The sequence below is a fragment of the Meriones unguiculatus genome, chromosome 5 (assembly GCF_030254825.1).
Source record: "Meriones unguiculatus strain TT.TT164.6M chromosome 5, Bangor_MerUng_6.1, whole genome shotgun sequence".
Classification (NCBI taxonomy): domain Eukaryota; kingdom Metazoa; phylum Chordata; class Mammalia; order Rodentia; family Muridae; genus Meriones; species Meriones unguiculatus.
In genome coordinates this window covers 90,833,792-90,850,781 of record NC_083353.1, presented here as the reverse complement: position 1 = coordinate 90,850,781, position 16,990 = coordinate 90,833,792, and the positions used below count along the sequence as shown (strand labels likewise).

At 44.9% G+C, this 16,990-nt stretch overlaps 1 protein-coding gene across 7 annotated transcripts in view; it reads left to right on the top strand.

Annotated features, from left to right (window-relative positions):
• The window catches only part of Foxp1 (forkhead box P1), a 587,261-nt gene that overhangs the window by 203,541 nt on the left and 366,730 nt on the right, over window positions 1-16,990 (top strand). For all 7 annotated transcript variants that reach the window (XM_021636219.2, XM_060383854.1, XM_060383852.1 and 4 more), the window contains exon 3: window positions 6,245-6,339. The gene's annotated coding sequence lies outside the window, so the exon portion shown is untranslated. The remainder of the gene's footprint in view (window positions 1-6,244; window positions 6,340-16,990) is intronic.

The window sequence follows — 16,990 nt, the reverse complement described above, 5'->3', positions numbered from 1 at the left end:
TGTGCAGGCAGACATGGTGCTTGGGGAGCTGTGAGTTCTCCATCTTGATCCGCAGGTAGCCGAACGAGACGGTGTCACACTGTGGGTAGCCTGAGCATATATAACACCTCAAAGCCTGCCTCCACAGTGACACACTTTCTCCAACAAGGCCACACCTACTCCAACAAGGCTACAGCTACAAGGGTACAAGGGACAGTAGTGCCTGTCCCTATGGGCAGAGCATTCAAACACATGAGTCTGTGGGGGCCATGCCTATTCAAACTACCACACTGATCTAAAGTCTTTTTAAGGGTTTAAGGTGCCTCATTTTCACTCAGTCAGCACTGGCAATACTGAGATCAACCGCTTTGAGTCTTCTTTGTGTTGGAAATATGGCTTATAGTTTTGTTATTTAGCCAGTGCTTTATATGGCTTAGGAGCACAGGGAAAGCGACTAGGTGAAGGAACCCTGCTGTTGGGTTCCATGGTCTGCTGGAAACTGCGCTCTACAGCTGTCATACCCTGAAGCTTTGTCACATTGAGGCTACTCCCTCTCAACGTCAGGAATTTATTCCTGGCAGTCAGAGATCCTGCATGAAAATGCTAACCAGAGCTGTTTCCTATTACGTTCAAGGAAATCTTGTGTGTTTTGGGTGAATGGATATGCAAAATACTCAAACAGCTAAAAGGCAGGAGTGAACAAATTGTGCTCTTGGACTAAACCTCCCCCCCCCCCCCATGAATTGTTTCTATCAATAAAGTTTTTTAAAAGATTTATTTATTTATTATGTAAACAGTGTTCAGTCAGCAGGCCAGAAGAGGACATCAGATCTCATTGTAGATGGTTGTGAGCCATCCTGTGGTTGCTTGGAAGTGAACTCAGGACCTCTGGAAGAGCAGAGAGTGCGCTTAACCTCTGAGCCATCTCTTCAGTCCTCTGTCAATAAAGTTTTATTGCAAAAGAGCTGCGTCTATTTACTTACATTGTTTCTGGTTGCTTCCATACTGTAACAGCACAGTTGAGCAGTTGTAAAAGAGGACTTATGGTTGCAAATACCAAGGAACTCACTGTATTTTTTTCTATAAATCTTTTATCTATATATCTATCATTCACTCATCTATCTATCCTGTCTATCATTTATCTGTCATTCACTTATCTATCCATCCTATCATCTGTTTATCATTCATTCATCTATCATTTTTATCTATCTATCTATCTATCTATCTATCTATCTATCTCTTTAACATTCTAACATTTATACTAGAGATTGATTGAATCAAACATGTTTGCCCTCAACCACACTGTATCTCCTGTCTCTAGTTTTTTTTTTTTTTTAAAGACAGGATTTCTCTATGTATTCCTGGTTATCCTGGAGCTCACTTCCTGCCTCTGCTTCCACAATGCTGTAATTAAAGGCATGAACTATCGTATCTAATTCATTCTTAAGACTGGAATAAAATTTAGTTACATGCCTTCAATATATTAACAGTACAGATGTAGGAATTTATTACTCTAAAAGAGCTGAATGGATAGTTGCTCTGTTTGGAAATTGTCCTTTAAAAATCACCTAGAACATGTGAAAAATCCCTCCACCTTATTTCATGCTTCTCCTAAGCTCTGTATACGATCTTGACCTTTTCTGCCACCACAGCTGAGGGCTTCCCCTCCTGTTGTAGTGGAAGTGGTATTTAAATTAGGGAGCTGTCATTTGGTATTTTTTCTCTCTTCTCTTCTCTTTCCCTTTTCCCCTTTCCTTTTCTTTTTTTCCTCTTCCTCCTCTACTTTCCCCTCATTTTTTTTGTGTGTTGTTGTTTTGTGAAGCAGTGTTTCTCTGTTTTAGCTCTGACTGTCTTAGAACTCATTTTAAAAAAAGATTTGTTTATTTTATGTATTTGAGTGCTCTATCTGCATATAGCCCTGCATGCCAGAAGAGATAATTAGATTATAGGGGATTACATTGTAGGTGGTGTGAACCATCTACATATGATTGCCAGGAGTTGAACTCAGGGCTTCTGGAAGAGCGAATAGTGCTCTTAACCGCTGAGCCATCTCTCCATCCCTTTTGGAACTCATTTTATAGACCAGGCTGGCCTCAAACTTATAGAGATCTGCCATCCTCTGCCTCCCTAGTGCTGTGATTGAAGGAGTATGCCATTCCCCTACCCCCACATGTTGTTTTTCCCTAAAGCAATAACTTGAATGTTATGTTCAGCAATGGGTATGTTCTCTATACGCAACTAGAGTGGGAAATAGCAGGTGGAGTCAGGCTGCTTGGAACAGGGGACCTTGAATACTTGTTGAAATGTACTTACAAATGTACTTACAAAGTACATGCGGATCTGCTTTCCACATGTTGCTCACTGTTCAGGCATGGTGGCCCTTCTAAAATTATGGACCTCTCTTGGGCCATGAGTCCAGGAATATATACTTAAGCACTGCTGCATGTAATGACACTTTCATTTCCAAAGTGATCTATGTGAGCTCAGACTTGTTTTGCTACTTCATAAAAATCTAAAGTCATATGCAGTGTTCAGTAGGATTCTTTATCCTGAGTGGCAGACAGCATTTGTTGAAATATTTCTTTAATTTGAATTGCACATTCTATGATGAACCGCTTTGGGAGTAGTCTCAGTTTTATCATCCCTTTAATAGATGTAGGCCTACCTTTTTAAAAAGTTATTCATTTTAAATTATTATATGAATATTTTAGGATTATAATCATCATAAAATGAAAGAAAATTTGTCAGACCAAAATAGAAATTTAATTTAAGATAGAAATTGATTATAAGCTTTAGTTAAGAGTAGAAATGTTCATAAAAGGATATTTTTAAAGCCCTGCAGCTACACAGTTATGTTATCATTTCAGAAATATCACAGATGTGTTTATTGGTGTCCTTGATGATCATGTTTGAGTCAGTTTAGTTAGAGACCAACTTTTGTAAGGTTGAAAAAGCATAGCAACTCTGTGCCATCCATGGAGAAATAAAGTTGAAAATCTGTACCCGGAGTCCCCAGTTACTGTCACCAAGAAAATAGCAAATTCAGGGAAAGACAAGCCCAGATACGCTGACCCCTCCAAAGGATCCCGCGTCTACCAGAGATACTGACACCTTCACATATTGCTGTTCTATTCACAGTAGCCCAGACACGGAAGCTGCCTAGATTTGTCAGTGGAGAAATGGATAAAGGCAATGTGCTATACAGGTATAATGGAGCCTTATTTTTTCTGTTAAAATGAGAACGAAATAATGTCATTTGTAGGGAAAGGGTCTGAGCTGTAGGTCATCCCGTTAAGTGAAAGAAGCCAGACTCAGAGAAAGGAGCATCTTGTGTCTTCCCCTGTATGCAGAACTTGGGTTCCTGCAAGCACAGCAAGAGAACAAAGGGGGGGGCTGTTAAGTGACCAGTGGAATGGGCAGGGGGACCTAATGGGTGAATGTGAGCCAAGGACAGTGATATGTATGTGTGAGAATGTCATAGGAGAATCCATTGTTTCAGCATGTTATGTGATAATGTTTCAGAAATTTCTAAGGTTTATAGGAGGTGGAAGGTGCTCCTGACTGTCACTCTTGACTCTATTGAAGTTCCAGTGGCCATGGTCAGAAACATCCAGCGGATCTATAGGCATATGTAATTACAACATTCCCTTTTCTTTCTTTGGTATCCGTAGCCCTTCCTTCCACCTGCCACCTTGTCCTGGGTGACATTTGAAGTGGAAAACAAGTTGACCAGGTTTGTTTTCCACTTGGATCTTGCTTATTTTTCTCTGGTGGCTCTTTGTTTCCATGGGGCTCAAATTTACTATTCATGAGACCCATTTTAATCAGTGACCGTATCAGACAAATGGAAGCTAAGCGCTGGCTAGTATGGTGGAAATAAACATGGGCTCTCATTAATGGTGCTGTCGGAATAATGAGTTGAGCGTTGTGTCCTGAGCCACACTGAGAGCAAGCAGGCTCCTCACTGGAACGACAGGCTGACAGCTACGTCTAGGAGTACAGTCATTAGTGTGCCCCGCCATCAATGTCATGGTACTGTGTCAAATTAGTTAGTGTCCCCTTTGCCGAGAAGCTGGACCTACAAATTATCCTCCCACATCCCTGGAAGCCGTGTTTGCGAAACCCGCGATCAAGTGTGAGCAAATTATTAACATGGCTCATAAATTAACTAGTTTACAGGCTTATAACATTTTACAAGTCGATAATAAAGGGCCCAAAGTTCCCCAGTGGCTCTGCCCTGGTGTGAGGACTGAGATGGGTCGATTTTCCCGTGAGGCGTGTGAAGATGATCGTTGGAAAAGGCACAGCTCCTGGGGTCTCAGAATAAGTGTTGGGTGGTGCTCGCCAGGAATGGCAGCAAGTGTCCTTCCATTGAAGACAACATAATGAACATCACTATTTCATTTTGCTGATGAGCTGATGGCATTGGTCCTTTCTCCTGATGGCAGGCATTCTTCGGAGTTTATATCTGAATGATCACTGCTCATCCCAATGGAATTTTGTAAAAATGTTTTTGATGCATTCTTATGCTTTGTTTGAGAAGAATAATGACCACATAGCCTACCTTAGGAGAACTAGGATTTGTGTGTGTACGTGTGTGTATTGGGGAGTGCGTGGGGGTTTGCAGGCATGTGCTCCTGTGACAGTCATTGTGTACCTTGTGCGAAGAGGTCAACATCCTTGAGTGCTTTTCACTTTATTTTCTGAGATTTATCTCTCACTGAACCTGCTCATTGATTGGGCTAAGCTGGCTGGCCAGCAAGCTGCACAGAACTCCTCTCTCTACCTCTTCAGCACTGGAATTACATGTATACCCTACTGAACTTTTGTTGTTGTTGTTTTTTCTTAATGCCCTCACGGCAAGCACTGCACTGCCTGGTTCATCTCCCAAGCCCCAAATCAAGGGCACTCAAGCTTGTCTGGCCTGCACAGTCTATGTGTTGCAGGTAGCTGATGCCTAGGAAACAGCATGGCTAGGTTGACCCGAGTTTATCTGAATCTAAAAGAGATACCCATCTGGAATGTCATCTCTGTATTCCCCTCTGTTGTTCTTGCCAGACAACTTACAAGGTTTCCAGAGACATGCTTTCAAGCTTTCAAATCATAAAACTCCATACATCCTTTCGGTTTTAACCTCTCAGTTTGACTGATCTAGGAAATGGGTACAGTCACCAAGTGTTGCCTGAACACACTGTGGGAAGGGAGGGGCACCTGCACGCACCTGAAGGTCTTATATTGGATCCTCGGTCTACTTCATTTTCCTCTGCTAGAGTGTTGCTTCTGTAGGCATCGCAGCAGCGGCGATGACACGGTTACCTCAAGGTTTCATGGGGCCTTTGCCTGGCAGCTGCTCTTGAGAAAGCGCTCAAAGGGGAGTTGGCTGCTTCATCAGCAGAATTGGCAGACTCAGAACCCCCCTTGGTCAATAGTGTGCTCATAACTCAACCAGACCACAGAACCTTATAGCTTGGACACACATACTTGCCTTCTATGACAAGTCTGTGCCCTGGCCCTTACTGGCAGGTGGAATGCAAGTGGTATACTGACTGATGAGACAATGTGTCTGGCTCACAGCAGGAGCTCACCTGCTCTTTCAAGGTACCTGTGTCTGGAAGGGGTGGGTTTCCTCCCGGCCTCTTCTGCAGGGTCCCTGAAGGAAGGTCAATGGACCCAAACCTGAAAGTAAAGTCTTCATTTTGCATGAATGTGTCTTCTTGCTCTTACTCCTCAGGACATGTTAGCATGTGGGTGGAGAGATGGCTCTGCCTGTGAAGTGCTTGTCCCATGAGATGAGACCATGCATTCACATCCCTAGCACATGCATAAAACAGTGACAAGTGTCATTCCACCCAGGGCTGGGGAGATATAGAGACAGCTGGGCCCCTGGGGCTTGCTGGATAGTTAGTCTAGCCAAATGGGTAGGTACCGGGTTCAGTGAGAGACTCTGTCCCCAAAATAGTATGGTGACCTGATTGAGCAAGTCTTTTCAATCTGACCTCTAACTCCCCCGAGCCCCCTCACACACCAAAAGAAAGGAAGGAAATAAAAGAAGACACAGATTAACACTTCAGGGAACCAGACTGCCTCAGGGAATATCTTTGCCCTCAGGAGTGAATGATGGTTGAACTTGGCCTATAACATTTTTCATCTTCCTGATGCTAGAAGGGAGGTGAGAAAACAGGGCTGATTTTGTGTGTGAAGAGAGTGTTCCTGTGAAACATCCAAAGCCCCCTCACCCTAACCCTTCTCTCCTTTTTGCCTCCAGGGTCCTTCCGTGTGTTGCGGTCTTGTGGCGTTCTGCAGGCCCCCTGCCAGTGACCCCAGGCTTTTTATGGCTGTGAGACTCATTAAAAGCTCAGGGTAAGTGACCAATGTCTGTGTCACCAAGGAGTGGAGAGAAAATTATGGGCCACTTGCGCCAGGATCAGGCAAGAGTCCCAAAGCTGGCTGGAACCTGTATGCTGCCATTGTATACATTGCTTTACAGTTGTATACATAGGGCTCTTCCGGGCTAGGGAATGATGGCTCAGTGCTTAATGTACTTGCCCTGCCAGTGTGATGGCCCGAGATTAATCCTATGCAAACAAAAAAGCAAACAACAGTAACAAAATAGGTATGTGCTTATCAGCCCAGCATTGAGGAGGCAGAGAGTGGTGAATCCTGGCCAGTGCTGGCCAGCCAGCCTGGCCTCCTCAGTGAGCTCTAGGTCTCAGTAAGAGACCATGCCTCACAAAGCAAGGTAAATGGCTCCTGAGGAATGACACCCTTGGCCTCCACACACATCCATACACATGCATGTGCAAACACATCCACACCCCAAGCAGAATGAATTAAAAGGAGTCTCATCTTTGCCTGGTCGACTGCAGGAAGATGTCCACATGCAGAGATGGCTCACGTTATTTTAAAAAAAGGCCAGAGAGTGGCTCTAGTCAGCCTCCTGAGCCACAAACAGTGTCTCTTGTGGTTAAGCACCCCTGCTGTTGGTCAGCAGAATTAACTATGGGTGCTTAGAAGAGAAAATAGGTGGGGTCACTATGTCCCCATGAACCTTGTGTACCCAAATAGTCACTGAGCTATTTTGACCTGGGATTTGCTCACCCATTCTCTCCTGCATCAAGGTTGGGGTACCGTCCATGCACTTGACAGCTCTCGGGGTACTAGTCACTCTGACTTTGAGCAAACTATGAATGTGGAGGAAACGGGGATATGAAATAGCTGTCCTCCCAACCTGGCATGGGAGCTGCCAGGCGCTAGCAGGGTGGATGTGGAAGGTTCCTTCTGTGCAAGGGAAAGCTCGTCCGTCTCTCTGGCTCCCCAGCTAGCTTCGTTAGCTAACTAACCCAAGGAGGCGGAATGCTCTTTTATTTGTGAGTCTTGTGGTCTCTGAGCTCCGTCTGTGTTACACTTGATGGACATGCTGTTGAAATATCTCTTTAGTATCAAATATGGATGAAGGGATACACCGGTAGATTATGGCAGGCTAAAGATCAAATGCCAATGAAGAGCGATTAAATTTCCTTTAATCATCAGAATCTGAGAGGGCTTTAAGATCTTCCACCTTTAATATAGGCCTTAATAAATAATAATGCTTTGAATGTCTGCAGTATGTTTGAATTTCACAAGTCTTGCATGTCAAAACATATAGACAGGCTCAGCAAATACGCTTCTCTGGACCAGCAGTACTAATTAAGAAGGGAAGTCAGGGTTAAACAAACAGCTTTGAGAATAGAGGGTGGGAATAAGAAACCCAATTTGTGGGTTTTCTGGGGTTTTTGTCCTCACTAAAAGTGACAGTGTAAGCTGAAGAGTGTTTTTTGTTTCCCTGTATTATTTGCAAATGACTGTCTCATAACACATCACTGTAGGTAGGTAGGTGTATGGATTTGCCGTGTGTTCTCGTTCATAAAACACGTGTGGAGAGAGTACTTTGTGATGTCTGTCTTTCCACTCTGCCTGCTCCTCCCTGCTGGTGGCTTCTGGTCTTCGTCTGCATGTGTGCTTGTAATGTTCCCATATATACTTCATGCATTCATCCCCACCCCATCTTTTCCTGCCACTCCTCCATATTCCCCCAGCTCCATACCCACGTGTGTCTCACACAAAACAAAGACGGAGCAGAATCAAACCCAGTGCGGTAGAATGCCCGCCACCCTTCTGAGGACAGAAGAGGATAAAGTCCAATGAGTGTCAGTCAGGCAATGTAAGCACATGAGGCCCGGGAAGACTTTCAGTTGTGAACAGGCTTCAGGGCTAACACCCAGCTTTTGAAAGCTCTAAAAGTATCTAACACCCCTGCTTTCAAATATCATTTGAGACGGTAAAATAATAACTCACGGAAGGGAACCAGGCTGTACAACCGGGAATGAGGGTGAGTTTTGTTTGCACGGGAAGTGGGCCAGCCTGGACCCACCGCCTCTGCCCTCTCCAAGGCCCCAGGAATGCCAGCAGGAAAGCCTGGGAGCACCGACAAGTGTTTTCACGTTTGGCTGCCCCGTGTGAGTCCAGCCCAGTGTTGTCGGCCCTCGGTGCCAGGTGACTGTCTGAGAGTTGCTTGGGCGGAAGTTCTCTGCACCAGCTTTTAGAACAGACCTTCCGCCTTGGTTCATCTCTTGCAGAGAGCCTAGGCCTCATCCTTGTCCTCCTGTCTCCCCAGTAGTTGTCTTGTGTGACGCATCTCTTCCTCTCCATGGTCCTACTTCGTGAATGTGGCCGTTGCTTGGGAACCGTCCTCACAGAACTCACGCTGGGGTCTTGGGGTTCGTGTAGGCGCGTGAGGCTGGAAGAGCTGCTCCTGTGTACCATCAACCTATTCCCTGGACAGCGTAGTTTGCGTTTCTGCCCTACAAATACTGGGAGATGGATGCCAAATACTCCCCATTCTTTTTCCTGCTCCTCTTCACGCTCTTATCCCAATCCTTGTCCCTCTCTTTACCCATCTCTGCCACTGTTACTATATCTCCATCTATCTCTGTTTTATAGGGATGGAACCCAATGTCTCTCTCCCTGAACTGCATCTCCAGCCCCCAAGATACATGCCTTATTTCCTCCTTGGAATTTTCTCAATTCAAGAGAAACCTAATTGTGAGGAACTTTTCCTAGAAAAGTTAAAAAAAACACTCCAGCTTTTGAAGTGTGTCACTGTCTTTACTGAGAATTAGCTTTCTGCCAGACGCGATTCTCAGAATTTGACATTTATTCACTTGGAACAGCTCTGAGGCTTCTAAAAGTCCACTTTAAAGATGAGGAAACTGAGGCACCGTGAAGTACAGTTTCCTGCCTAGATTTATCTGTGTATCAGGGCAAATGTGGGGGTTCAATCCTAGGCCCTGCTTCTTGTGGTTTGTAACCACTGCTCAGCTGGTCTTGTCTGCACTCTTTTTTTTTCATAGTGTTGATCTGCAGATGTTTTATTTTGGCATGTTTATGGCTGTTGCTATGAACTACAGAACCACACCTTGAGCTTGTATACTTGAGGGCTTCATCTGTCTGTACCTTTCAATTTCTACAGCTTTTATTTATTTGTTTGTGCGTGTTTGCTTTCCTTGCTAATACAGGACCCCTGGGGAGTGCAAATGCGTCCTGGAACATTGAGAACCGGGCACATCCTTTTGTCTCTCGTGGATGTGTCTGTTACAATATTGCTTCCCTTTCCATCTTCTGAGTTGTTTTGCTGTGGTATGTTATTCTAATTAACCTCACATCTGTAACCCTCATTTTATATCCTGTTAGCCCCTGACCAGCCACCGATTGATTTGTTCCGCTCAATCACCTGTGTGAAAAAGTAGGGTTAGCTAGAGTGCCCTGCCCAGGGCGCTGCTCCTCTACCTGGGTTGCTTTGGCAGCCAGCTGGGTCAGCAAATCCTCCTTGCACATGAGAGCTCTCACCAGGGAGGCTTTTTATTGACCACCATAAAGATGTAGCCACTTTTATTCCTCGCCACCGTTAGAAAACCTGTAGTTACATCGTCAGTAGAACTGTAGATTCACAAGCTGTGTGTCAAGGACATGACTAGTCACATAGGAGGCTGCAAGCTGCATGAAGCCAGGGACCACGGGTGAGCTGTTCTCACCGAGAAGTCCTTAACTGTCTATATTTCCAGGTTGACTCAGAGCAACATGTTTATGTGTGTGCCATGCATGCCTATGAGTATGCATGTGTGTGTGCATAAACGTACATGAGTCGGGCTTATTTCTCAATGTCTGTCCATCACATTCACTGATGCAGGATCTTTCAGGGGAATCCCCACAGGTCATTCATGTGACCAGTGTGGCTAAGAAGCCGTTGTCTTTGCCTTCCAAGCATTGGGTTGACTGGGGCTTGAGGTTCCCTTGGTCACCTGCTGTTTACATGGATTCTGGCTTGGGCAACAGACAGTTCAACTACAAGCAGTATCTCCAGTGCCACTTGTAACACATTTCTGCCTTTGAATTCTGAGCCTCTCAGTAGTCCACTCGTTTTGGGTGTGACTGGCCAGCTTTGGGGCGGACATTGAATGGGCTTATCATTTAAAAAAGTCCGACAGTAGCGTGAGCTTTGAGAACGTCAGGATCAATGGTCAGGGGAGGGGACTGTTAGGTCTCCATCTCAGGGTTGTGGCTATTCTCTGCTCCATGTTACAGTCATTCCCAGGGGTGCTCTCTGGTGACATCATGGCACCCTTCCTAAAACTGTTTTGGGAAGAATTCCAGCAGAAACCAGTCTGTTCTTTTTAATCTTTTTGACCTTTATTAAATCTGTGTATGCATGAGGACGTGAGTGTATTTGTATGTGCACTCATGCCGGGGCGTGGCTGTGGAGGTCAGAGGACAACTTGAAGGAGTTCATTTTCTCTCTTCAGAGACTGAACTCAAATTCAGCCAGCATGAGAAATCTGTTCTAAGGCCTCATCCGTGTCAGTCAGTTACTGCTGCTGTGATTTGGGGCAGGGGAGATGCAAATGCATATGGAGGTCAAAGGCCAACCTGAGTAGCACATCTTATGCACCTTGCACTCGTTGAGACATGATCTGTCCACCCCTGGAACCTCAGCCAGCAGGCTAGGCTAGCTAGAGGGACAGCTCGAGAGATCTGCCTGTCTCTGCCTTCACAATTCTTGGCGTTTCGGGTGCGCGTCAACACACTTTCTCCGTGGGCGCTGGGAATCAAACTCAGGCCTTCATGCTTGCGAAGCAGGCAGGCGCTTTACCAGATGGAGCCCCCACCTCGACTCCCAACTCCCTGTGATTGGTTTTGTGTGTATCTGAAATGCTAGGGCTGGAACCCTGGGTGCATCCCTTGCTCCTCTGTAAAGCCACAGGTATAAAACAGGGGTTGATGGGTGGAGGGGTGCTGGTTTAGAAGGCAGGACAGAGCCCCAGGGAGACTCAGCTAACCTGTAATGACCTGTTATCTTTGAGATGTTTCTTGTGACCTTGTCCGCATAGTATTTGGACATCCCAGGTAACTTTCTTTCCTTGACAACGGGCCATTATCTCTGAAGGCTGATCGTTTCTCTGTGCTCCAGATGTTGGAGTCCTCTCACCGGTATCTGCCTCCTTCTTGGTATCTCTGCCTGGGGCGTCCCTTTAACATCTGTCATGTGCAGGCCATTTGATTTCAAAATTCTGCTGCAAGGTCAGAAGAAAAGGTTCTGGTGGGCTGTATCTGTGAAGAAGAGGCTGTTGGGACAGTGGGAGGTTTCATGGAAGGAAGGAGACTTGGTGGGGGCTAGGAAGAAGGCTTGAGTCATTGCGCATCCCAAGGGGAACAGCTGTGTCAGCAGGGTCTCCAGGATTAAGCCTGTAGCACACTCAGACTTGCAGTGAATTTCCCAGAAAAGCTGGCTTACATGCTGGTTAGTATGCATGTCTTTTATGAAAACTTGATTTATTTTTATGTTATATATGCATGTGTTTGTCATCCCATGCATATCTGCTACCTGAGGATGTCAGAAGAGGGTGTCAGATCCCCTGAAACTGGAGTTCTAGGTAGCTATGAGCCATCTGATGTGGGTGCTGGAAACTGAACTGGCATCCTTTGCAGGAGCGGCAAGCTCTTGAAACTGCTGAGCTACGTCTCTTAAGTCTTACTAACCATAGAAATGATGCGAATGAGAATCTGATTTTGAAGGACTTTATGGACATCAATGGCGTGTAATCTGTTTCATCAGGCTACAAAATACAGTGAGTGAGGAATAAGCATGCATGGGTCCATTTTTGGTGAGTTATCTTGCAGAATTCTTACTATCACGTCCCTAAGAATTTCAAATACGAATAATGTTTATGTAACAAGCATCCTTGCATGAAAACCAAATCTTTTGGTCCAAGTTTCCTCATCTGGTTCCTGATGAGAGCCTTCCCAAGTGTTCAGGTTGATACAGGCCAGACCATTTTGATGATGTTGTCATTTTTGTCTATTTTGAGGTTCTGAGACAGGGTCTCAGTATGTGACTCAAGCTGGGCTCCACCTCTGAATCTTCCTGCCTCAGCCTCTGGTGCTAGGATTACAGATGTGCACCACCACACTGCACCAGAGTAGAATAACAATACCCTTACCCAAGCCCCGTGGTTGGCCCCTGTGTGGTTACAACTCATTCCTATCAGAGGGCATTGATGATTTTAAACCTTACTGGCTGTCAAAGGCTTAATGAGTAATTCAGTTATATGTCTGTTTAACTGGTTGATTTACAACATCTTTTTCCCACATGCCCTGGGTAGAATATATTTTTAATTTGCACATGTTCCTTACATTATGAAAATTGAACCTATTAAAGATGGTGGGATTTAGCAAAGACCTCTTAACTCTGCGTGCGTTTAGCGCTTTCCTGAATTAATAAATTTATGCCCTTCCCCCCATATCTTCTCCTTGGCCCAGGGTCCATTCTTCTATCTGGATTTGTGCAAATGACTTGATTAATTAAACAGTCTGTTAATTCTGATTACCAAGTTATAACAGATCAGTGTCCAAGCATCACCATGTAATTCTGATTAAAAGGCTCTTCATATTATCAAGACAAAATTTAAATTAACAGATAAGCATGTTGAAATGTGTTACGTTAAAACAATGCATCTCCCAAGGGGAAGAAAGTTAAAGTATAAAAATGATTTCATCCTCTCAAGTCATCATTATTTTTTTATTGTGACATCCCTCAGATTGTCTTTCATGAGGAACATCCTTAAAAGGATGGGATTTTCTTCTTAGGTCTGAAAATTATAGCTGATTTAGCCCGTGTGTGATCCAGGCATGATGGATGCATTGTGTTTTCACTTCGGAGTAATTTAGTGCCATTGCTCGTGCTTCTATGCCAGTTCTGACCACAGTGGCCTCTGATATTGGAGTCACTTGTGGAAGTGAACTTTGCCTGTGAGGGGGGAGGAGGAGGGAGTTTCATTAAGCCTGGCTCTCTTTCACAGCTGAAGGCACTGATGCTTATTAAAGACCACTAGGCCACATTGTCCCTTCTCCTCCTTTGCTAATGGCAGTTGCTAAGAACAATCAGACATCACACACATGCTCCCTTCCTCCCTTTCTTGTTCTGTCTCCTTTTGGTCCTTTCTTGGTACATATAGTGTGGTAGAAAATGACCAGGTAAGGCTATGGAGAGGGTTCTTTGTTGGGTAAGAGCCCTTGCTCTCCAAGCATGAGGACCTGAGTTTAAATCCCCAGTGCCTATGTAAAAACATCAGGCATAGGTGCATGCGCATTTGATCCCAGAGCTCGGTTAGGGATGGGGTTGACAGAATAATGCCTGGAGCGGGCTGACTGGCCAGCTTAGCAAAAGAAAAATGAATTCAATGAAAGACGGTGTCTCAAGGGAATAAGGCAGGTTATTGGAGATCACTGATATGATAGCTGATGTCACTGTGCGTGCACTCTCCTGCCGCACACGAATGCACACATATATGTCCACATACCCTCCTCACGAGCGCGCGTGCACACACACATTTAAAAAACTGAGCTCTTAAATCAGCACAAGAATAACTTTCCATGTCCAGTGAATCCCCCAGTTTTTGTTTGTAACTGTCAGCTTCCAGTAACATCTACAGTGAACACCGCTGTCTGTCTCTGGCCTGCCCCTTTGCATGTCCCCACCCTTGTGCACACAGGCAACACATGATTCGTGCACACACATGCACCTGTGATGCTTGGCGTCTCCGAGGTGTGCAGACTGGTGGGTGGAAAAGTTTAAACACCAACAGATTCCCTGTCCCAGCTTCCCAAGCCACATCTGGAGCTATGCAGCTGCCCTGACAGTGGCTGAAGTAAGTGGAGGTGATGAATTTAATATGTATCCATTCATGAGTTTACTAAACTCTAGGTTTATACGAATCACTCTATTCTGTTTCTGTGGGAAATGGAGAAATGGAATAGAGAAAATGGTCTTCCTGTGTGTATGTGTTTGAGAAAGAATTTGGGAGAAGGGAGGGAGCACAGACAGATAGATATAGAAGTCAGAGATCAACCTGAGGTCTTTTCCTCAAACATCACCCACCTTGTTGTTTTTGTTTTGTTTTTTTAATGAGACAGAGTCTCTCTGTGGCTTGTATTTTGCCAACTAGTTTTGGTTAGCCGGTGTGTGTGCTCCAGGGCTCTGTGTTTCTTTGCCTCCCTAGTGCTGCGATTACAAGTATGTATGCCATGTCCAGCTTGTGTGTGTGTGTGTGTGTGTTTAAACATTGGTTCTGAGGCTCATCCCCACTGAGAAAACTTATTTGTGTTTATTGAACTTGGTATACTGTGGGTTGCTCTCACGAACCCAACCAGAGCCAGGAAACCTTTGCTTCTGGGTTTCCTCCTGAAGTAGCAACAAGCATTACCTTTCGTTGATCTAGAAGATGAGTCTCTCTTGAAGGCAGTTGCTTGAGGTTGTTTAACTCACATTGGCATATAGGCTTCCATGAATCTGATTGTTTCTCTTAATTAGGAACATTTGATATTAGTCATAGGTGGCTCTTATGTTAGAGGGGTGGTTACTGGCTGTTCAAAGGTGAAGTGAGGCTCTGGCTCTTGTTCCACAACCTGAATGAAAGCATGATACTTGAGTTTCCTGCTAGCTTCTCTCTCTTCTAAAAAAAGAACCAAATAAGGGATTTTTTTTTTTTTTAATCAAAACCATTCTTGATTATATTCATTCTCTAGTCATTGTCAAAGCGACATTTTGACACAGAGATGTTATCTGGAACACTGATGGGTCACGTTTTCAATCAGAACTTTAATTTGTGTTTATTTTATCTAACTAATTTTTTTGCTTCTGCCATTCAAAATCCTGGGCCTCCGACATTCCAGGCTCTCTGAAGATCCATATCCCCGTCCTTAATTTTATTGTTGTTTGCTTTCCTTCTTATTCTTTGAGACAGAATCTCCTTGTTAGTAGCCCAGTCCAGCCTTGAACCCTTGGTCTTTCTGGGTTAGCCAACTGTGTGCTTGGATTACAGGCATGACCACACCCATCCGAATCCTAAATTTTACTAGTATGTGTGCTTAGTTGTATGTGTGTATTCATGTTTGTGTACATGTGCTCTGAGTTGCGTGTAAATGAGTCTGTGTGTACATGTGCATGCAGATGTGTCTTCATGTGTGACAGGTGTGTATACCTGTCCATAAATGTGTGTGACCATGTGCATGCATGAGTGTGTACGTGTGTATACATGTGGAGACCAGATACTTAAGTAGGTTGCCTTCCTTAATTGCTCTTCATTTCTTTTTTTTTTCCTCATTTTATTTTTTAGATTTATTTAAACATGTTTGTGTTTCTGCGTGTTTGTGTATCTGTGGGTGCATGGGGCCATGGCCTACATGTAGAGGTCAGATGACAATTTTTGAGTGTTGGTCCTCTCACCTTCTGCCCCGAGATGAGGGTCTTCCGAGCTCACTGCTGTGCATGCCAGGCTAACTGGCCTGTGAGCTCTCAGCCATTCTCCAGTCTCTGCCTCCCGTCTCCTTGCAGTGGCACCCAGGGATCCCAGACGTGTATGCTGGGTGTGTGGCCTTTATGTTGTTAGGAAGGACCCCGCCCCAGGTAGTCAGCCTTGGCCACCAATCGCTTTCCCAGTGAGCCATCTCCCCATCACACCTTATATTTTGAGACAGGGTCTTTTACTGAGCCTAGAGATCACTGATTGAGCTACACTAGGTGGCCAGCAAATCCCAGGAATCCTCTTATGAATATGTGTTGCCACACTAGAGTTCTTCACATGGGTGCTGGGGATCTGAACTCAGGTCCTTGTGATTTCAGGACAAACACTTTAACATCTCCACCGTCCTAATTTAGTATTTTTCATATGTAATAATGGTTTTCCACTTCACATAAAAGTTGTAATGACGGGACAAGAGAACCATCTAGGAACAACTAGGATGAGCAAAGAGTGTAATCCGCTTGGATTTTAAGCATCCTTTGACACAGAAACCCCCTGCCTCAATGGTCCTGAAGAAGTCTCAAAGGCAACATGAAGAAACTTTCCAGATTAAGTACCTTCTTAATGAATAGGACAGTGGAGAGAAGACTGGATACTGTTACTGTGTGGCTTTATTAATTGGATTTATTCCTTTAAAATGACCCATGGATGAAAACAACCACCTCTTCTGTGGTCATGGTGAACAGATGTTTACCGTAATTCTCTGCTCAGTGGGGAGAAAAAAAAAGCCTCTTTGACCCAACACAAACAGCCACGTTGCCCTGGCTCAGTCAGAACCTTGGCATTTGGGTCTTACTTTATATATCACAGCTTCATTTTGCAAGCCTTCCAAGTGTGAGGCTGAGCTCACCAGCTTCCACATCTGCAGGAGACCCTTGCCCACAGAGGTCTGTTATGTGAGGGCTTCATCCTCACTGTTCTTGGCCTTGGCCCTTCCTCATTGAAACCAAAATCCCATCTGCTGGACTGGTTTTCCTGCCTCTTCCTCTGGCGCCTCCCCCCCCCCCCCAGCTTTTGCTTCTGCCTACAGCTGTGGCTATGCTGTGGGCGATTTCAGTCAGAGATGTCCAGGTTTGCCTTCTCGAAGGGAGAGTCCGATTTCTTCTGGCACCCTGTGA